Raw genomic sequence first — 24,796 nt, forward strand, 5'->3', positions numbered from 1 at the left:
TAGTGGTGGCTTTTCTCATGAAGTATGGCCAAGCAAACACATGTACGACATGCATACTAGTATCAGAAACACACACACACACACACCCATCTTAGCTCAGAATCTGAACACAGCCACCCACCTGGTGGCATACGACGACGACAACAGGTGGAACAGTCGCTGGAGCGGCGACGGATGAGGCTAGAGCGTACGAATAAGCGACGACAAAACGAAGAGGGGGAAGCACTTGCGCCGTATCGAAATGGACAAAGTGGGTCACAGACATGATCTTTTGACTATACAGATATATGGCGTCCTTCGCCTTCGTTGACAGCAGTACCGGTGGCCACGGCTAACAGTCGGCGACATCGGTGGCTTGACAGACGACGAGTTGGAGAAGGGAGGCTACACGACCCCAAAATAGTAGCCATAACAATTCTTGTCTTCATAGGCGGCAGGAGCTACAATGGTGGCATTGGACTGGTGGTTTGTGACCTCAATAATGGGAGTGGCGGCGCCAGCCAGAGGGTGGCGGCTGGAGAGAGTTGAAGTAGAGGTAGGGTTTCCTTGAGACGCATCCTTCAAGCAGGTAGGGAGGGTATCGGGTTTAATCCCGTTTCCATTCTCCCAAACTTCATAATAAAATTGACACAACGGGTCCCTCCCATACATAATCTTTTCAACATAAGCCCATAAGTTACCTTTCAGCCCTCAGCATTCCAAAATCCTTTCTTTTTAAGTCCAATAATTACCAAACACCCCCTGCCTTCAGAAATCTTCACAAATTCACTCCTAAATTAAATTTAACCCCCAATATTCCAAAAATTATGACATTTAACTCCCAAAACCAATGCCTTGCTGAATTACTACGAATTTAAGGCTACAATCATAAGAAAATGATATAATTTTACATCTTAGAGTCTAGGGATACTTATTTATTTATTTATTTCATTTAATTTAAATGGAATGTTACATCCGAGGTCTTGAAAACGAAGACCCACATAAATTCCTTAAGGAATTTCATATGGTTTGTTCACGAATGAAGCCACATGCGATAACTGAAGATCAGATAAAGTAAAAGACATTCCCTTTTTCACTTAAAGATTTAGCAAGAGAATGCCTATATGAGCTCCTATCCGGTTCCATTACCACTTGGACATAACTTGCAAAGATATTTTTAGAGAAATACTTTTAAGAAACGCGAGTTTCCAGTCTCAGAAGAGAAATCCTTAGTATCAAACAAGGCAGATGTAACAACCTGAAAATCTTTCCGTTATCGATGTTAGCTTTCTGTTACTCGAAAATTAATTGTTGTAAAGATATTTCGATTCTAAGGGTATAGAACGAAATAAACTAAACAAAAAGGGTGTCAATAAATACCTAAATTAATTAATCGGACATATTTAACGAGTATATAATTTAATTAATTGTGTTTTTTTTAGAAATAAAGTATATATATAATTCATTAAAACGTATGAATGACATAGAGGGGTTAAAATGTCATTGAATGAAACTTGATTTATTAAAGAAATTGTTAAAAGGTTAAAAGAATTATTTTGAAATAAATCGAAGGACTTAAAGTGTAACATTTCTATTTTGAATTCAATTTAACCGATAGTTACGTATGTGTTTATTTTCTTCCGTTCCCTTCCAGTATAGCAATTACTTATAACCTTCAAGGGAATTGGATCGATTATTCTCCAATCCGTTTCCTCAGCATGTGGAATAAGATGTAACCCAAAAATCAAGCTTGCTTACTGTTCTTGCTTGGCGTCAACTGGGAAGGAACGAAAGAAAAAACAAAAGAAACGCGAATACAGGAAGGAGAAATTAAGGAGACGGTTGTGGTGGCTTAAAGTGGTTACAACAATGGAAACCGACAGAGAAAAACAACGAAAACCAACTCCGATGAGATCTCGATGCGGTATTTCAGTGAACCACGAATGGGAAGAAATATTTACACAAGCATAGTGCGAGGTGGGTAGGAGCTCTGTGGAAGGCGTAGATAGGTTGCATATTACATGTATTGGCCACTGTGAAGGACAGTGAAAGACACGTTGCTTCCCGTGAATATAAGGTAAAATCTTTCTACGTGTATTAGTTACAATTCATGGGATTAATCACATGCGTGGATATATACATATATATATATATATATATATATATATATATATATATATATAATGAATGGATAGTGTGGGATTGGTGGAGTAAACAAGTAGTTTAACAAGATTTGTTAATTGTTTTTATGGACGGTGGATTATCTCATTTAAAATACAAATCGTACAAAAATGGGTATATGGATTCAAGAGTTTGATCAAGTGGACAGTGAGGTTTGGTGTTTAACAAAAGATAACCAATATTCAAAGTTTCTAGCAAACTACGAATTACTATTCAGGGAGCAAACCATGAGATCTTAATGCACTTATTCAAGGCCAAATTGGTGAAAATTTATGTATTCTTAATCCATTGGCTAAAGCCTTTACGTGTTTGTGTATTTTGGCAAATACTATAATTTTGCACAACAACTTTGTCCCATCTTGAGAGAGCTGTATCTGCTAATATAAGCATAATTGGCCGATACCCCTCTCTGGATAACATGTAGGAAATCGATTCTAGTTTTCAGAAAGTCCAGATTCAGGTTAATTGGAGTTACAGGTTCTGTTTTGTGCCCAAAACACTGAACGGGGGTCGGGCAGGGAGAATATAAAAATTAATATAACATATACTTTATTTGTTAATTGAATGTTATGTGTGGTGTTTAGGTGGAGTTTTGAGAACTTCAAGTAAGTTCAATACTTGGAATAGAAGGAAAATTTCATCAAGGCTAAAGGTGAGTTCATAGTTTTAACTCACTAAAGTTGCTTGATTGAAACGTGCAATCCGTAGATGGTGATTTGATTCATTTTAGGATGACCATGTCATTACTTGTGCTTGATGATGATATGATATTGGTTATGCTAATATATGCTTTGTGTTAATGCCATGATATGATGTAATTGCTATGTTGCTTACACTTTGATGCACTTGATGTATATGACATGCTAACTTAAGTTGCTTGAAATATGATGTACGGTTATGTTGTGATGTGTTGGTTAGAATACATTGCATGTTTAATACACATTCATAAGGTATGCATTATATGACATGCTTAATCTATAAATGACATTGCGGGGTTATGCGTAGAGGGTTTGGGTAGTTCATGATCTTTGCCTAAAACCTTATCCGGATCATTGAGGGTGCCTACTAGGTTGAAAGAGTACCTATAGGAAGAGCTATAGCCACAACGGTGATTAGTTTTCGGTCTTTCTAGATGACCGTGTGACACATGGTTTGCGGGCACTTCGGTGTTCGTGGGCTGGAGTGATGTTGGTCCCTCGTTCGCGGCCAACGCAAACATCACGTGGGAATCGGGAGGTGTATCGTTGGAATTGGCACCGTTTGTATCGATCCTGAACGACACCGCGGGGTACTTGTACTTTGAAAAGTCGGAGTAGCGAAAGTGGAGTCACGGGGTTGGTGTTTCGGGTGGAAGTCATGAGCCACTTAGAGCATTCGGCTGGCCGTGCACACAAGAGTGAACGAGGTGTTTCTCTTGAGTTACGTAGCACTAAGAGACACTTTTCTATCAACTGGTTGGATAGATATAATAAAAGGTTGAACATGTAACAAACAGTTGGTTGCATATTAAAAGGTTGAATATATAACAAAGGTTGTTTCTTAACAAAAGGTTGAACATGTAACAAAAGGTTGGTTGCATATTAAAAGGTTGAATATATATTAAAGGTTGCTTATTAATAAAAGATTAAACATTTAAAGATTGCTTATATATGAAATGTGATTAATTATATGCTATGCGGTTGCTTATGTGGTATTTGGTTGATCATATACGTTATGTGGTAGAATTGTGATTAAACATATATGCATGTATGCGGTTGAATAATTATGATATGCGATTGTTTTCTAAGTGGTAATGTCTATCATTTTTATGCTTCATCATAAAATGAATGATTGACCCATATGGGGTTGTATGTTTTATGTGCAACTTTTTGAACTCACTTAGCTGGGGCTAACACTTGTATCTTTTCTCTTTTGTTCCTTATGATTGGTGCAGGCAGTTTAGAAGATTGGCCTTGGTGAGAGGGGTTCTTATGGATAGTAGATTTATATTAACGATACCACTCTTGGACACGTTTTTGATTATTTACTTTAAAGTACTATTGTTTACATTTTAAATGGTTTGGAATTATGTTTGAATTTTTGAAGTAACGCTGTGGTTTCAAAAATGTTTTGAATAAAAAAACTAAGTCTTCTGCTAACGTATTCTGTTAAATAAATGTTTTAAAAGAAAAAAAATTATGGTAAAAATCACGACGTTACAGCAGAAGAGAAGCTTTATACACTTACTGGTGTTGAGTTATTTATTGTGTTGTGTCAAATTTAATATGTATCTGTTTAGCCTTTATTAAACGGATTGGGCCTGTCTATCCGCTTTTATGGAGCTAGGGTTTGGCTATAAATATTGCATGCATGTTTTGTATTAGGGTTAATCAATTGGATTGCCCGACATCGTCTTTATAGAGAAGTAGAACTCTTCTAAGACGTTGATAATATAATCATTCGACACCTTTTTGATAAATTGCTCTTCTTGTTTCATTTACTTTACTGTTTTGAATCTATCGATCTACAAGTTTATTGTTTCAACAATTGGTATCAGATCAGGAGATTGTGTAATAAATATACATATCTTATGTCGAGCTTATTAGGGTTTTTGAGTTTTTGTAAGATCTGTTCTTGTTGTCTTCATCGATTGTAGACGTTAGATCTAGTTTCTAGTTAAGACCTAAAATCGATTATTATTTTACACATCTGATTCTTAACAGGTTTTTGTGAATCATCATGCAACCAGAAGATCCACACACTCTTTCCTTCAATCTATCAAGCAGCATCGGATCTACTACCAGGATCCCTATTCTTTTTCCATAATATTATGAAGTATGGGCGCTGCACTTTGAAGACTACGTGCTAGGTCTTGAAGATCATGGTTCATTAATATGGGAATCAATAACCAAGCAGACATTTGCTCACACTGCTACAAGAAAGATCATTACAACTCAAGCAGTATACAATGCTCTTCTCCTTGAACAAACAAACATTCGTTAATGAGTAACGTCAAGGAAATGAGGATAATCAGGTTCGCTCTTCCTCCAGACACGCTTCTTCTACAAACTCTATCCGAGTGACGCAGATCTTGAGCATTCAGTTCAAACATTACTTCTCTCAGATTTTTGTGCTTTTGTTCAAAAGCCAGAAGAGACATTAGATCAAACATTCCATCGTTTAATCATCACTTAAGCAGAATGTTAAAACATAAGATCAGACGTCAACCTATGCAGCAAAAAGTCACATTTATGAATGGTTTGAGGCCTGAATGGAAGGCACTTGTTTCAACAGTTAAAGCTCATCAACAGTTTAAGAATTATTCTTTGGCAAAGCTAGTAGGAATTCTTAGGTCCCACAAATCTAAACTAATGAAGGAAGGGAAAAATTGTGTCGAGCATGGGGTCATTAGCCCTGGTTGCGAAGGGAAAGAAGTTTGTAGAAGAAGGTTCAGATTCTGATCTTTCTGATTGCGAGCTAACAAAAGAAGAATACATTCTGATAGTGTCAAATCCCAGAAAGTCTGCTAAAAAGAATTTTGGATGCCTCAAAAAACATGAACTGGCAAGGGAACTACAGTTCTGACAAAGCAAAGGATGAGAGCCTCAGCAACTCCCAAAAGGATGAGGTGAAGAAAGAAAAGAAATTGATGGGAGATTCCGGCTATGACTGCAACTATTGTCATGGCAAAAATCACTTGGCTAAGGAGTGCATGTAGAGAAGGTGTGAGAAGAAGGAGGAAGAAGACGATGAAGCTTATTATCTTCGAAAGTTAGAAGAGACTCGAAAGAAAAAGAGTGTTGATAATGCTAAACCTACTTTGATTGTGCAGGAGGACGATGATGAATTTGGACGTGTTGAGGTCTGGTCAACAGATTCAGAAGATGAGTAAGTTCGGAAGCCCACGCATGTTGGATGCTTCGTTGTGATGTCTGGAGTCCCTGAGTACGAGGGAAGATGTTTGATGGTCTGTGGTGATGTTTTGGAGCAGAGATGATATGCCACTGACAATGTGAAGGCCTCTGAGAGCTGTTTTGCTGCAAGACCTGTTTCGGAATAGGTCAGTGAATGTGAGTGGGTCATCAGTAAGGTACAATCTATTCTCCAGTCTCTTAATATTCCAGTCGCTCGTTACGAATTTGAATTAGATGATTTTAATTTTACTGTCTCTAGTTTTAGTGATAGTTTAAAAAGAACATGTCTAAATAATTCTAAACTAACTAATCAAATCAGCAGGATAACAAACAAGAGTGAAGAGAGACGGATGTGGATAGATAAGTTGGAGTTAGAGCTAACTAGGTCTAGGGATGATGTTATTTATTTGAAAAGAGACAATTTAGAATTGTTAAAACAAAGAAATATTTTTTGTTTGATTTCTAAGGGGTTATATTTTAACATTACCCAACTGCATCTTGACTATGAAATAGGGAAAAGATACACAAAATGACTTTACCCTTTCTCAATTTGAAAGATGATGAAATCGATGCATAGTGTTACATGTGCGAATCCATAGTGTCCTCGGATGATGTTTCTAAATCTTATAAAGTCGGACTTGACAAAATTGAAGAATACATTTGGTCCAAAGATCATAAAAGCATGCTAAAAAAATATTGGATGAAAATGATAAAGAGAAAATTAAATTTGATACTTTACAGAAATTTTACTCTTTATGCATAAAATTGAGTTCGGAAAACACTTTCGATACTGAGAATGTTTCCAAATTTGACAAAAGTGACATGAGTGAGATCTCTGTAGAGGATAAGATTGATTGTTTGACATTTGTGCAAAATGAGAATGCACCAAAGAAAATTTTGATTTCCAAAAACTCGGTTGAATATGTTCACATTGTTGGAAATAAGGCTTCGGATGTTTTAAAAGCAAAAGTTATTGTATTTCTGAAAGTTCAAACCATCCCTAATCAAATTTTTGTAAAAACCAGACTGAATAAAAATCAAACTTCCGAACTAACGTCCTTAGTAGATGATGATAATGCAAAAGGTTGCGATGAATTCTTTTGGTCAGGAAAACCAAAGGGAGATATGTCGCATAACCATTAAATAGTGTCAACCCTTGCAATGATAAATGTGACAACTGTCAAATTCAGGTCATTCTCGGACTCATGCATCTTTATAAAAACCATTCATGCACAACATGCCATGACCTAGTAGTATAAATTAGGTCAAAAATCTTGCATAAACTAGGATCCAACTAAGGTCAAGGACTAATATACTTGATACTTACAATTCTAGTAAGTTGCTTAGCTACAATAGGAAATGCCAATACTATAATTAGAATAAAGCTTCAAGCTTTGTTATAATTGAAATAGGGTATAAAACCCTAAAAATAAATTAAAACATTCTAATTATACTTCAACATGTTGTTGAATATCAAACAATATTCCAAAAACCCAAAAGAGCCAAAAATCCAAAGTTATAAATTATAAAGCTTAAAAACCTTATAAAATTTGGCTATAAACTTCCTAATATCAAATTGTTATTAATCAAATTATGGATTATACCAATGAAATAGAAATATAAATTATCATGCATTAATCATCATTAATTAGTTAAAAACAAGATATTTAAATAAATCAAAAATTTGCTTAAAGAATCACTTTTATAAAAATTAGATTTTTATAAAAATTAAGTAGGGATTTTTATAAAATTTGAATTGAGGAGAGAGAAGGCCCTAATCCACTCAAAAATCTGGCCATTCTCCCCTCCCCATGCTCCCTCTTCCCAAAAACTTCAATCATTAACTCATTTCCTACACTCTACCTCTTCTTTCTCCACTCTCTTACACTCCACTCTTCACACACTTCACTCTCTTCTTCCCTCTCTCTAAACTCACGAAAATCCTCTCATTCCTCTGCAAAATTTCGAGATTGTGAAGCCCTTGAAGTGTTCTTACTTCCCTCAAGATCATAACAAAGGTAAACAACATCATCTTCTTCCATAGTTACATGATTTTACTTCTTTTCTTTCTTAGTTTTCTCTTCTTTGCGGATTCTATGCCATTCCATGGCTAGAAATCTTTATGTTTTCCCTTGTGGTTTGTAGATTCTCACCATCACACAATGCATGTGTTAGAGATGGTGAAAATCCGGGATCAAACCCATGCAAGGAGTGAAAAAGATGCACATATGATCATGTGACATCAAAACCTAATATTTCATGTTCTTCTCCATTTCTTTTGTGTTCATGCATGAAAAAAAGCATTTAAACCATTTCTATTACATCTTGGATGCTCATTCATTCCATGCATGTGTTAGAAATCGGGCCTTACCAAAGATATGCATGATGTTCTTGTTGAAATACCCTAATAATGCACACAAGCAAACATGCAATCTGCCAGATTACTTTGTTCGAATTTGAACGGACATAACTCAGTCATTTCTTAACCAAATCATGATATTCTTTTTGTATTGGTTAGTTCCACGAGTTAACATTCAAACCCAACTGGTCTTACTGTAAAATATTAAATATCCATTTTTTGGCAATTTTTACAAAATGGTTGCGCATACAGCTCTTTTTCTGTGATCACTATTTTTGTCTTGCATAATCAATGGCCTTAAACCCAACCATAAATCTGAGGAAAAATACCTTAGAAACTTAACATATCTAGTGAATGATGGTTGAAATATCGTGGCTTAAAACCTCACTGAATGGGCTACACAAATTCATGAACTTCAGCCACATCTACACTTCATGTATTATTGCATGCAACTTTTCTTAAATTGTTTGGAATCATTACCCTCATTTCTATTCTGAATACATTTTTAACATTTTTCCTTTTGAAAGCCCTTGCATGCATGAGATAACCTGGAAAATTTCAAGAGCTTTTGTTATTTCTTTGATTTATTAGAGTTATTGCTAAAACCAAGGGCATAAATCATATAAAATACATACAGAGGTCAATAAATCCTAAATAAATTTATGGATGATCCTTATGGGGAATAATGACCCGTCACCAAATTTCAGCAATTTTTGTTACTGTTTAATACGATTTATAATTTTCTTTTGTTTAGGACATGATAAATTACAAAACCACTTTAGAGGATATGAAAATTGTATCTAACAATTGTCGCATACCTTAACTGTGATTGGTGACTCCATAAAATAATTTCAATATTTTTCATCATGTCTTACTATTTTTTCCCAATTTTTGGTAATTATAATGGTCTAAAAATGGGAAAAATAGTTCTGATTATCCAAAATTCATGAAAATTTACCAGGATATCATATTATACAGTAGGAGGTTACATAAAACTTTTGAGGATTTTTCTCTACTGTAACCTATTTTTCTCTTATTTTCTAAAGTTAATTGCATTAAAATGCACTTAAATATACATAAATACCCAAAACCAGTTTATACATTATGAAAACCCCTTTTGATATTTTACCCAGGATATTTATTCTGTAAATGATGTTACAAAAATTTATGGTGATTTATTTTAACTGTTTAATATTATTTCTTCAATTGATGACTATTTAAAGGATTAAAACGAGGAAAAATAGAAATACCCACTGAAAAATATCTTTTATATTTTTCCCAGCCTATTTATGTACAATAACAGTTAGTTAAAAAGTTTGGGTAATTTTGGAAACTGTTTTCTATTTATTTCAATTTTTATTGAAATAAATGCTCAAAAATCATAAAATATAATTAAACAGCTTGAAAATCCATTTTTATAATTTTCCCAGCTTAGTAATGTGTAATAACAGTTAAATAAAAAGTTTGAGAATTTTTATCCTTTGAATGCTATTTTCATGAATTTATGTTGTAATAAGGACTTAAAAAAAAATTTGGAAAATTTATATGCCAATGTTGTAATTAATCGCCCGATATGTAGAATTTCATTACTTCAGAAAAAGTGTAACTAATTGATATAAAATCCAATACTAAAACATAAATTGGCATTTCCCTATATGTAGAGTTTAGTATATTAGCATTAGATATCGACATGGAAACTCACTAGTGCGTGTGTTTGATGTCGTAGGATTCCGGTAGTAAGACGTTGGTGCATCCTGAAGTACCGCTTGTGCCTACACAAAACTTCGTGAGTATTCACGCACTCCCCTATTTTCAGTTTTTATGTTTTGGGGTGGAAAAGCATGTCCAGAAAAACTATTGTTTGCATGTTGTATTTAAATTGATTATTATCAAACATGATTGCTATTGTATTGCTATGTTTCTTTATGTATGTCTATGCAACACGGAACATGAGACCTTATCATACTAAGGCCCTTCCCTTATCTCTAACCATTAACTCTTTGAGCCAATGGTCATTATGGATAACGCTATTAGGAATTGACAACTCCTCACTCGCCCGAATCGCTGGAGTGCATGATACCATATTCATCTATGGAACGATAAGCATAGATCTCGATAGGGCTTCAGTCATAGGTTTGGTTGAGACTCATTGTTTGCTCATATACATACAAACTCGTTTCTCGTTATAGCAATAAACTTGTACTCATTAATAGCAATCAACTTGTTTATCATTGAAGCAACGTACTTGTGTGTACGGAAAGCCTTGTTTTACGCTCGATTTTATAAACTTGTGAACTCACCAACTATTTTCATAGTTGACGCTTGTTTTACATGCTTTTTCAGGAAATAATTAGTAAGTGAATGTAAAGATTCATCATCATAGAGCATGCTGCATCGTGTTGAAGCTATTATGAAGTTATATTTTGATTAATGTTGTTTTGGAAAAACTTGTACTTTGTTTCTTTTAAGCTATGGGTTGTAAACTTTTAAATACTGCTATGGTGATGTATCTTTATCTTTTGCAATGAAACTGTTATCGCTGTCATACCTTGCGTTTCCGCTTTAGCGGGGTGTGACAATAAAGTTGGTCCGAGTGGAACCAAAAATGTCCCGAGTGAAACATCTTCCGAACAGACTGACTTGCCTGTTAGAAAACCAAATCCTATAGTCAAAATTCATACGTCAGCTGAGGAACATATGGCTAAGAAAACACAATTAAACGCTAGATATCAGAAAAAGTCTGAAAGGACAACTGTGATGGGTTTGAGCCATAAGAACATTCCTATGTGCACATACAAACCCTAATGCTTGGATCTAGGTTTCTCTAATTGAACATGCAATATATCCAAGACTTTGATTGATAAATCTAATGAAGAACATTCAAATCATATATGAAAAACAGATCTAGAAGATTATCTTGAGTTGCTTACTTGAATCTTCTTGTCGTTGGAGCTTAGAGTCACAATTGTCACTCCTCTAATGGCTTACAAACACCAACTTAGAAAGAGGATGATTAGAGAGTGAGAGGGGAGGGCAAGAAATCGGCTAGGGTTTCTTCAAAGGCAAGAGTGTCGATTTCCTTGACCCCATGGGTCTATTTATACTAGTGAGGCTCCTAGGGTTTCACCATTAAACCCTAATTGGATAACTTAGGCCCTAAGCAATCCAATCTCCCTAATGATAAGCCTTGGATGATTTCTAGGTCCTTCTAAACCCTAAAACCGTCCACCCCTTATCCATAAGGGATTATAGCCCAAAGTATAACTATCATACAATTGACAGTTTATGCCCTTTTATTTAATTAATCTCTTTAAGTCACCAAATTAATTCCTAATTAATTTATGACTTATATTAATCAAATAACAATATTATTATTCCTTATATTATTCCTATAATATATTAATAATATTTCTTCTCTCATTATAAATCATCCTGTCAAGTTGCTATGGTGAAGGCAACCCAAAAGGACCATGCACAATCGGGTCAAATACTTGCCTAATATAGTTGTAGCCTTAGACACTATTCCAACAGTCTCCCACTTGGATAAGTCTAGTAACTATATACACAAGTATAATCCGATTAGCAATCGTAGCTCTCAAAGACGCTGTCAAACTCTGATCTTATCAGGTAGTCCTTTAGATAAGGGATCGTATAGTCCTCTGTTTAGATATCATGCGGACAATTCTATGGAACCAATTATCCAGCAGTTGGTTTCTCGATATCAAATTTATTCGACATAGAACTTAATCGAACACATCAATTTAGTTCTGACCGGGCCCGGCACATAAGTCAAATCAAATCATCAAGCGGCCGAGATATTGCTTTTACCCTCTTAGGATAAAAGTAACAGATAAACTTTGACTTATATGCATTTATTTATTCATTAATCAACTATACACAACAATGCGTTTTATAACATCAAGTTACTGATGCGGTTTCACATTATCAATGTACAATCAATTAACAAATAACAAACCATATATCTAGGTTTTAAGACCATATGATATTATCGTCTTGCGATCAACCTTTTTCATCACATTCCATCAGGTGATTCCAGCAAGCGCTGGTTTGTTCCAATGCTCAAAACTAGTTCATAAGCACTCATGAACGTTGCAGCAAACTTTTTCTATGTCTAATACCATTTAGACAATCTACACACCAATTCATGACAATCTTCATTCATACCTACTTCCAACATATGAACGATTGTGGACAGTTTGAATAATTCGATTATTCTTAATAAACTCAATTATTCTGGAAGTCAAAACATGCAAAGTGAAACAATAGCTAAACAACTAACATAAGATAGTAACATTACTCATAAATAATACTCCTTTATTTAATCATCAAATGTTAATTACATTTATCTATTACATGTTTCTAATACTATCTAATATAAACTAATATCATCCTTCAGCCCAATACTCCTAGCATGCTGCAAGTGCTTAACCCTGGTCAGTCCCTTCGTAAGCGGATCTGCTAGGTTATCTTCTAATGATATCCTCTTAACCACGAGTTGTCCTTCTTCTACTCGATGTCTAATAAAATGATATTTTCTGTCGATATGTCGAGATCTACCATGATCCCTTGGTTCCTTGGTCAAGACAACCGCTCCTTCATTATCACAGAAAATTTCCATAGGCTCCTTTATGGCAGGTACAACTCCAAGATCACCAATGAAGTTCTTCAACCATATTGCCTCCTTCGACGCTTCGCTCGCTGCAATGTACTCTGATTCGCACGTTGAATCAGCTACAGTTTCCTGCTTGGAACTTTTCCAAGTTACTGCTCCTCCATTCAGGGTAAATACCCAGCCCGACTGCGAACGGTAGTTGTCCCTGTCGGTCTGAAAGTTGGCGTCACGATACCCTCGCACCTTCAAGTCATCACTCCCTCCGAGGACTAAAAACCATTCCTTGGTCCTCTGAAGGTACTTAAGGATATTCTTGACCGCAATCCAATGGGCTTTGCCAGGGTTCCCTTGATATCTACTAACCATGCTCAAAGCAAAGGCTACATCAAGGCGAGTACAAGTCATAGCATACATGATTAAGCCAACTGCGGAAGCGTATGGTACTCGCCTCATTTATGCTATTTCGGCTTCGGTACTCGGACTTTGAGTCTTACTCAACTTGGCATTACTTTGTATCGGTAATTCTCCCTTCTTCGAATTTTCCATACTAAAACGTTTTAGTACCTTATCCAAGTAAGTGTTCTGACTAAGTCCTATTAGTCTCTTACTTCGTTCTCTCACTATCCTTATTCCCAAAATATAGGAAGCCTCTCCGAGGTCCTTCATAGCGAAGCACTTCCCGAGCCAGGACTTAACCTCCTGCAGTGTCGGGACGTCGTTTCCTATGAGTAGTATGTCATCGACATACAGAACGAGGAAGCTGACTATACTCCCACTAGCTTTGACATATACACATGATTCATCTTCGCTTCGTTCAAATCCAAACTCTTTGACTTTCTCATCGAAGCAAAGATTCCATCTGCGAGACGCTTGCTTAAGTTCATAAATGGACTTCTCAAGCTTACACACTCTATTTGGATGCTTCGGATCAACAAAACCCTCTGGCTGAGCCATGTAAACATCCTCAGCCAACTTCCCATTAAGGAAAGAGGTCTTGACATCCATTTGCCAAATCTCATAATCATGAAATGCGGCAATAGCTAGCATCACTCTAATAGACTTTATCTTCGCAACTAGTGAGAAGGTCTCAGCATAGTCAACTCCGGGAGTTTGAGTAAAGCCCTTCGCAACCAATCGCGCCTTATATGTGTATACGTTTCCATCCACGTCGGTCTTCTTCTTGAAGATCCATTTGCACCCAACGGTCTTACGTCCGGGCACATTATCAACCAAATTCCAAACTTGGTTGTCATACATGGATTGGATATAAAGGAACCATTACAAATAACTCCATGAGTAACAAGTGAATACACCAAGGTTATATATGACAACGATCTAACAACCAATGGAATGTGTGCTATCCGCCTTACTTACTGTTCCCCGTTGGGTTGTGAGTTTAGGGCAGATGCGCACAATCGATTGTTTGTTTACTCTAAGTATATATAACTTGTACCCACTTAGTACGCATAGAAAGGCTTGTAGTGTCATTTTACTTAACTTCCATTAAAGTAGGAAATATAGGATTTTCTAGAGGAACAGTCGAACTTTTCAAAACAGAACTCACGGCTTACATCACCTTTACATATGCATTTTCAAACAACATTTTACAGCTTACTCACATCACTAAAATCTTATGAACTCACCAGCTTAATTGCTGATCAACTCTTTCAAATAACTTGTATTCTCAGGAGACTATTAGACAGGTGCTCGTGCTGGGGATTTAGAAGATGAAGCATTTCAGCTTCAAGTCTTATTTTGTTATTTGTGTATGAATTCTATGTTTTGTGAACACCCTTTGTAAACACTATCTTTTGAAATGAAATGGTTGTTTATTACTTGCTTACCATATACATATCTCGTGATACTTGACATGACGTCCTCCACCCCCGAACGTTTCCGCCGTTCCGGTTTTGGGGTGTGACACGGTGGTAGTGGTGGCTTTTCTCATGAAGTATGGCCAAGCAAACACATGTACGACATGCATACTAGTATCAGAAACACACACACACACACACCCATCTTAGCTCAGAATCTGAACACAGCCACCCACCTGGTGGCATACGACGACGACAACAGGTGGAACAGTCGCTGGAGCGGCGACGGATGAGGCTAGAGCGTACGAATAAGCGACGACAAAACGAAGAGGGGGAAGCACTTGCGCCGTATCGAAATGGACAAAGTGGGTCACAGACATGATCTTTTGACTATACAGATATATGGCGTCCTTCGCCTTCGTTGACAGCAGTACCGGTGGCCACGGCTAACAGTCGGCGACATCGGGTGGCTTGACAGACGACGAGTTAGAGAAGGGAGGCTACACGACCCCAAAACAGTAGCCATAACAATTCTTGTCTTCATAGGCGGCAGGAGCTACAATGGTGGCATTGGACTGGTGGTTTGTGACCTCAATAATGGGAGTGGCGGCGCCAGCCAGAGGGTGGCGGCTGGAGAGAGTTGAAGTAGAGGTAGGGTTTCCTTGAGACGCATCCTTCAAGCAGGTAGGGAGGGTATCGGGTTTAATCCCGTTTCCATTCTCCCAAACTTCATAATAAAATTGACACAACGGGTCCCTCCCATACATAATCTTTTCAACATAAGCCCATAAGTTACCTTTCAGCCCTCAGCATTCCAAAATCCTTTCTTTTTAAGTCCAATAATTACCAAACACCCCCTGCCTTCAGAAATCTTCACAAATTCACTCCTAAATTAAATTTAACCCCCAATATTCCAAAAATTATGACATTTAACTCCCAAAACCAATGCCTTGCTGAATTACTACGAATTTAAGGCTACAATCATAAGAAAATGATATAATTTTACATCTTAGGGTCTAGGGATACTTATTTATTTATTTATTTCATTTAATTTAAATGGAATGTTACATCCGAGGTCTTGAAAACGAAGACCCACATAAATTCCTTAAGGAATTTCATATGGTTTGTTCACAAATGAAGCCACATGCGATAACTGAAGATCAGATAAAGTAAAAGACATTCCCTTTTTCACTTCAAGATTTAGCAAGAGAATGCCTATATGAGCTCCTATCCGGTTCCATTACCACTTGGACATAACTTGCAAAGATATTTTTAGAGAAATACTTTTAAGAAACGCGAGTTTCCAGTCTCAGAAGAGAAATCCTTAGTATCAAACAAGGCAGATGTAACAACCTGAAAATCTTTCCGTTATCGATGTTAGCTTTCTGTTACTCGAAAATTAATTGTTGTAAAAATATTTCGATTCTAAGGGTATAGAATGAAATAAACTAAACAAAAAGGGTGTCAATAAATACCTAAATTAATTAATCGGACATATTTAACGAGTATATAATTTAATTAATTGTGTTTTTTTTAGAAATAAAGTATATATATAATTCATTAAAACGTATGAATGACATAGAGGGGTTAAAATGTCATTGAATGAAACTTGATTTATTAAAGAAATTGTTAAAAGGTTAAAAGAATTATTTTGAAATAAATCGAAGGACTTAAAGTGTAACATTTCTATTTTGAATTCAATTTAACCGATAGTTACGTATGTGTTTATTTTCTTCCGTTCCCTTCCAGTATAGTAATTACTTATAACCTTCAAGGGAATTGGATCGATTATTCTCCAATCCGTTTCCTCAGCATGTGGAATAAGATGTAACCCAAAAATCAAGCTTGCTTACTGTTCTTGCTTGGCGTCAACTGGGAAGGAACGAAAGAAAAAACAAAAGAAACGCGAATACAGGAAGGAGAAATTAAGGAGACGGTTGTGGTGGCTTAAAGTGGTTACAACAATGGAAACCGACAGAGAAAAACAACGAAAACCAACTCCGATGAGATCTCAATGCGGTATTTCAGTGAACCACGAATGGGAAGAAATATTTACACAAGCATAGTGCGAGGTGGGTAGGAGCTCTGTGGAAGGCGTAGATAGGTTGCATATTACATGTATTGGCCACTGTGAAGGACAGTGAGAGACACGTTGCTTCCCGTGAATATAAGGTAAAATCTTTCTACGTGTATTAGTTACAATTCATGGGATTAATCACATGCGTGGATATATACATATATATATATATATATATATATATATATATATATATATATATATATATATATATATATATAATGAATGGATGGTGTGGGATTGGTGGAGTAAACAAGTAGTTTAACAAGATTTGTTAATTGTTTTTATGGACGGTGGATTATCTCATTTAAAATACAAATCGTACAAAAATGGGTATATAGATTCAAGAGTTTGATCAAGTGGACAGTGAGGTTTGGTGTTTAACAAAAGATAACCAATATTCAAAGTTTCTAGCAAACTACGAATTACTATTCAGGGAGCAAACCATGAGATCTTAATGCACTTATTCAAGGCCAAATTGGTGAAAATTTATGTATTCTTAATCCATTGGCTAAAGCCTTTACGTGTTTGTGTATTTTGGCAAATACTATAATTTTGCACAACAACTTTGTCCCATCTTGCGAGAGCTGTATCTGCTAATATAAGCATAATTGGCCGATACCCCTCTCTGGATAACATGTAGGAAATCGATTCTAGTTTTCAGAAAGTCCAGATTCAGGTTAATTGGAGTTACAGGTTCTGTTTTGTGCCCAAAACACTGAACGGGGGTCGGGCAGGGAGAATATAAAAATTAATATAACATATACTTTATTTGTTAATTGAATGTTATGTGTGGTGTTTAGGTGGAGTTTTGAGAACTTCAAGTAAGTTCAATACTTGGAATAGAAGGAAATTTTCATCAAGGCTAAAGGTGAGTTCATAGTTTTAACTCACTAAAGTTGCTTGATTGAAACGTGCAATCCGTAGATGGTGATTTGATTCATTTTAGGATGACCATGTCATTACTTGTGCTTGATGATGATATGATATTGGTTATGCTAATATATGCTTTGTGTTAATGCCATGATATGATGTAATTGCTATGTTGCTTACACTTTGATGCACTTGATGTATATGACATGCTAACTTAAGTTGCTTGAAATATGATGTACGGTTATGTTGTGATGTGTTGGTTAGAATACATTGCATGTTTAATACACATTCATAAGGTATGCATTATATGACATGCTTAATCTATAAATGACATTGCGGGGTTATGCGTAGAGGGTTTGGGTAGTTCATGATCTTTGCCTAAAACCTTATCCGGATCATTGAGGGTGCCTACTAGGTTGAAAGAGTACCTATAGGAAGAGCTATAGCCACAACGGTGATTAGTTGTCGGTCTTTCTAGATGACCGTGTGACACATGGTTTGCGGGCACTTCGGTGTTCGTGGGCTGGAGTGATGTTGGTCCCTCGTTCGCGGCCAACGCAAACATCACGTGGGAATCGGGAGGTGTATCGTTGGAATTGGCACCGTTTGTATCGATCCTGAACGACACCGCGGGGTACTTGTACTTTGAAAAGTCGGAGTAGCGAAAGTGGAGTCACGAGGTTGGTGTTTCGGGTGGAAGTCATGAGCCACTTAGAGCATTCGGCTGGCCGTGCACACAAGAGTGAACGGGGTGTTTCTCTTGAGTTACGTAGCACTAAGAGACACTTTTCTATCAACTGGTTGGATAGATATAATAAAAGGTTGAACATGTAACAAACAGTTGTTTGCATATTAAAAGGTTGAATATATAACAAAGGTTGTTTCTTAACAAAAGGTTGAACATGTAACAAAAGGTTGGTTGCATATTAAAAGGTTGAATATATATTAAAGGTTGCTTATTAATAAAATATTAAACATTTAAAGATTGCTTATATATGAAATGTGATTAATTATATGCTATGCGGTTGCTTATGTGGTATTTGGTTGATCATATACGTTATGTGGTAGAATTGTGATTAAACATATATGCATGTATGCGGTTGAATAATTATGATATGCGATTGTTTTCTAAGTGGTAATGTCTATCATTTTTATGCTTCATCATAAAATGAATGATTGACCCATATGGGGTTGTATGTTTTATGTGCAACTTTTTGAACTCACTTAGCTGGGGCTAACACTTATATCTTTTCTCTTTTGTTCCTTATGATTGGTGCAGGCAGTTTAGAAGATTGGCCTTGGTGAGAGGGGTTCTTATGGATAGTAGATTTATATTAACGATACCACTCTTGGACATGTTTTTGATTATTTACTTTAAAGTACTATTGTTTACATTTTAAATGGTTTGGAATTATGTTTGAATTTTTGAAGTAACGCTGTGGTTTCAAAAATGTTTTGAATAAAAAAACTAAGTCTTCTGCTAACGTATTCTGTTAAATAAATGTTTTAAAAGAAAAAAAAATTATGGTAAAAATCACGACGTTACAGCAGAAGAGAAGCTTTATACACTTACTGGTGTTGAGTTATTTATTGTGTTGTGTCAAATTTAATATGTATCTGTTTAGCCTTTATTAAACGGATTGGGCCTGTCTATCCGCTTTTATGGAGCTAGGGTTTGGCTATAAATATTGCATGCATGTTTTGTATTAGGGTTAATCAATTGGATTGCCCGACATCGTCTTTATAGAGAAGTAGAACTCTTCTAAGACGTTGATAATATAATCATTCGACACCTTTTTGATAAATTGCTCTTCTTGTTTCATTTACTTTACTGTTTTGAATCTATCGATCTACAAGTTTATTGTTTCAATAATTGGTATCAGATCAGGAGATTGTGTAATAAATATACATATCTTATGTCGAGCTTATTAGGGTTTTTGAGTTTTTGTAAGATCTGTTCTTGTTGTCTTCATCGATTGTAGACGTTAGATCTAGTTTCTAGTTAAGACCTAAAATCGATTATTATTTTACACATCTGATTCTTAACAGGTTTTTGTGAATCATCATGCAACCAGAAGATCCACACACTCTTTCCTTCAATCTATCAAGCAGCATCGGATCTACTACCAGGATCCCTATTCTTTTTCCATAATATTATGAAGTATGGGCGCTGCACTTTGAAGACTACGTGCTAGGTCTTGAAGATCATGGTTCATTAATATGGGAATCAATAACCAAGCAGACATTTGCTCACACTGCTACAAGAAAGATCATTACAACTCAAGCAGTATACAATGCTCTTCTCCTTGAACAAACAAACATTCGTTAATGAGTAACGTCAAGGAAATGAGGATAATCAGGTTCGCTCTTCCTCCAGACACGCTTCTTCTACAAACTTTATCCGAGTGACGCAGATCTTGAGCATTCAGTTCAAACATTACTTCTCTCAGATTTTTGTGCTTTTGTTCAAAAGCCAGAAGAGACATTAGATCAAACATTCCATCGTTTAATCATCACTTAAGCAGAATGTTAAAACATAAGATCAGACGTCAACCTATGCAGCAAAAAGTCACATTTATGAATGGTTTGAGGCCTGAATGGAAGGCACTTGTTTCAACAGTTAAAGCTCATCAACAGTTTAAGAATTATTCTTTGGCAAAGCTAGTAGGAATTCTTAGGTCCCACAAATCTAAACTAATGAAGGAAGGGAAAAATTGTGTCGAGCATGGGGTCATTAGCCCTGGTTGCGAAGGGAAAGAAGTTTGTAGAAGAAGGTTCAGATTCTGATCTTTCTTATTGCGAGCTAACAAAAGAAGAATACATTCTGATAGTGTCAAATCCCAGAAAGTCTGCTAAAAAGAATTTTGGATGCCTCAAAAAACATGAACTAGCAACGGAACTACAGTTCTGACAAAGCAAAGGATGAGAGCCTCAGCAACTCCCAAAAGGATGAGGTGAAGAAAGAAAAGAAATTGATGGGAGATTCCGGCTATGACTGCAACTATTGTCATGGCAAAAATCACTTGGCTAAGGAGTGCATGTAGAGAAGGTGTGAGAAGAAGGAGGAAGAAGACGATGAAGCTTATTATCTTCGAAAGTTAGAAGAGACTCGAAAGAAAAAGAGTGTTGATAATGCTAAACCTACTTTGATTGTGCAGGAGGACGATGATGAATTTGGACGTGTTGAGGTCTGGTCAACAGATTCAGAAGATGAGTAAGTTCGGAAGCCCACGCATGTTGGATGCTTCGTTGTGATGTCTGGAGTCCCTGAGTACGAGGGAAGATGTTTGATGGTCTGTGGTGATGTTTTGGAGCAGAGATGATATGCCACTGACAATGTGAAGGCCTCTGAGAGCTGTTTTGCTGCAAGACCTGTTTCGGAATAGGTCAGTGAATGTGAGTGGGTCATCAGTAAGGTACAATCTATTCTCCAGTCTCTTAATATTCCAGTCGCTCGTTACGAATTTGAATTAGATGATTTTAATTTTACTGTCTCTAGTTTTAGTGATAGTTTAAAAAGAACATGTCTAAATAATTCTAAACTAACTAATCAAATCAGCAGGATAACAAACAAGAGTGAAGAGAGACGGATGTGGATAGATAAGTTGGAGTTAGAGCTAACTAGGTCTAGGGATGATGTTATTTATTTGAAAAGAGACAATTTAGAATTGTTAAAACAAAGAAATATTTTTTGTTTGATTTCTAAGGGGTTATATTTTAACATTACCCAACTGCATCTTGACTATGAAATAGGGAAAAGATACACAAAATGACTTTACCCTTTCTCAATTTGAAAGATGATGAAATCGATGCATAGTGTTACATGTGTGAATCCATAGTGTCCTCGGATGATGTTTCTAAATCTTATAAAGTCGGACTTGACAAAATTGAAGAATACATTTGGTCCAAAGATCATAAAAGCATGCTAAAAAAATATTGGATGAAAATGATAAAGAGAAAATTAAATTTGATACTTTACAGAAATTTTACTCTTTATGCATAAAATTGAGTTCGGAAAACACTTTCGATACTGAGAATGTTTCCAAATTTGACAAAAGTGACATGAGTGAGATCTCTGTAGAGGATAAGATTGATTGTTTGACATTTGTGCAAAATGAGAATGCACCAAAGAAAATTTTGATTTCCAAAAACTCGGTTGAATATGTTCACATTGTTGGAAATAAGGCTTCGGATGTTTTAAAAGCAAAAGTTATTGTATTTCCGAAAGTTCAAACCATCCCTAATCAAATTTTTGTAAAAACCAGACTGAATAAAAATCAAACTTCCGAACTAACGTCCTTAGTAGATGATGATAATGCAAAAGGTTGCGATGAATTCTTTTGGTCAGGAAAACCAAAGGGAGATATGTCGCATAACCATTAAATAGTGTCAACCCTTGCAATGATAAATGTGACAACTGTCAAATTCAGGTCATTCTCGGACTCATGCATCTTTATAAAAACCATTCATGCACAACATGCCATGACCTAGTAGTATAAATTAGGTCAAAAATCTTGCATAAACTAGGATCCAACTAAGGTCAAGGACTAATATACTTGATACTTACAATTCTAGTAAGTTGCTTAGCTACAATAGGAAATGTCAATACTATAATTAGAATAAAGCTTCAAGCTTTGTTATAATTGAAATAGGGTATAAAACCCTAAAAATAAATTAAAACATTCTAATTATACTTCAACATGTTGTTGAATATCAAACAATATTCCAAAAACCCAAAAGAGCCAAAAATCCAAAGTTATAAATTATAAAGCTTAAAAACCTTATAAAATTTGGCTATAAACTTCCTAATATCAAATTGTTATTAATCAAATTATGGATTATACCAATGAAATAGAAATATAAATTATCATGCATTAATCATCATTAATTAGTTAAAAACAAGATATTTAAATAAATCAAAAATTTGCTTAAAGAATCACTTTTATAAAAATTAGATTTTTATAAAAATTAAGGAGGGATTTTTATAAAATTTGAATTGAGGAGAGAGAAGGCCCTAATCCACTCAAAAATCTGGCCATTCTCCCCTCCCCATGCTCCCTCTTCCCAAAAACTTCAATCATTAACTCATTTCCTACACTCTACCTCTTCTTTCTCCACTCTCTTACACTCCACTCTTCACACACTTCACTCTCTTCTTCCCTCTCTCTAAACTCACGAAAATCCTCTCATTCCTCTGCAAAATTTCGAGATTGTGAAGCCCTTGAAGTGTTCTTACTTCCCTCAAGATCATAACAAAGGTAAACAACATCATCTTCTTCCATAGTTACATGATTTTACTTCTTTTCTTTCTTAGTTTTCTCTTCTTTGCGGATTCTATGCCATTCCATGGCTAGAAATCTTTATGTTTTCCCTTGTGGTTTGTAGATTCTCACCATAACACAATGCATGTGTTAGAGATGGTGAAAATCCGGGATCAAACCCATGCAAGGAGTGAAAAAGATGCACATATGATCATGTGACATCAAAACCTAATATTTCATGTTCTTCTCCATTTCTTTTGTGTTCATGCATGAACAAAAGCATTTAAACCATTTCTATTACATCTTGGATGCTCATTCATTCCATGCATGTGTTAGAAATCGGGCCTTACCAAAGATATGCATGATGTTCTTGTTGAAATACCCTAATAATGCACACAAGCAAACATGCAATCTGCCAGATTACTTTGTTCGACTTTGAACGGCCATAACTCAGTCATTTCTTAACCAAATCATGATATTCTTTTTGTATTGGTTAGTTCCACGAGTTAACATTCAAACCCAACTGGTCTTACTGTAAATTATTAAATATCCGATTTTTGGCAATTTTTACAAAATTATTGCGCATACAGCTCTTTTTCTGTGATCACTATTTTTGTCTTGCATAATCAATGGCCTTAAACCCAACCATAAATCTGAGGAAAAATACCTTAGAAACTTAACATATCTAGTGAATGATGGTTGAAATATCGTGGCTTAAAACCTCACTGAATGGGCTACACAAATTCATGAACTTCAGCCACATCTACACTTCATGTATTATTGCATGCAACTTTTCTTAAATTGTTTGGAATCATTACCCTCATTTCTCTTCTGAATACATTTTTAACATTTTTCCTTTTGAAAGCCCTTGCATGCATGAGATAACCTGGAAAATTTCAAGAGCTTTTGTTATTTCTTTGATTTATTAGAGTTATTGCTAAAACCAAGGGCATAAATCATATAAAATACATCCAGAGGTCAATAAATCCTAAATAAATTTATGGATGATCCTTATGGGGAATAATGACCCGTCACCAAATTTCAGCAATTTTTGTTACTGTTTAATACGATTTATAATTTTCTTTTGTTTAGGACATGATAAATTACAAAACCACTTTAGAGGATATGAAAATTGTATCTAACAATTGTCGCATACCTTAACTGTGATTGGTGACTCCATAAAATAATTTCAATATTTTTCATCATGTCTTACTATTTTTTCCCAATTTTTGGTAATTATAATGGTCTAAAAATGGGAAAAATAGTTCTGATTATCCAAAATTCATGAAAATTTACCAGGATATCATATTATACAGTAGGAGGTTACATAAAACTTTTGAGGATTTTTCTCTACTGTAACCTATTTTTCTCTTATTTTCTAAAGTTAATTGCATTAAAATGCACTTAAATATACATAAATACCCAAAACCAGTTTATACATTATGAAAACCCCTTTTGATATTTTACCCAGGATATTTATTCTGTAAATGATGTTACAAAAATTTATGGTGATTTATTTTAACTGTTTAATATTATTTCTTCAATTGATGACTATTTAAAGGATTAAAACGAGGAAAAATAGAAATACCCACTGAAAAATATCTTTTATATTTTTCCCAGCCTATTTATGTACAATAACAGTTAGTTAAAAAGTTTGGGTAATTTTGGAAACTGTTTTCTATTTATTTCAATTTTTATTGAAATAAATGCTCAAAAATCATAAAAT

This window comes from Lactuca serriola, chromosome 5, assembly GCF_051521515.1.
Source record: "Lactuca serriola cultivar US96UC23 chromosome 5, Lser_US96UC23_V15, whole genome shotgun sequence".
Classification (NCBI taxonomy): domain Eukaryota; kingdom Viridiplantae; phylum Streptophyta; class Magnoliopsida; order Asterales; family Asteraceae; genus Lactuca; species Lactuca serriola.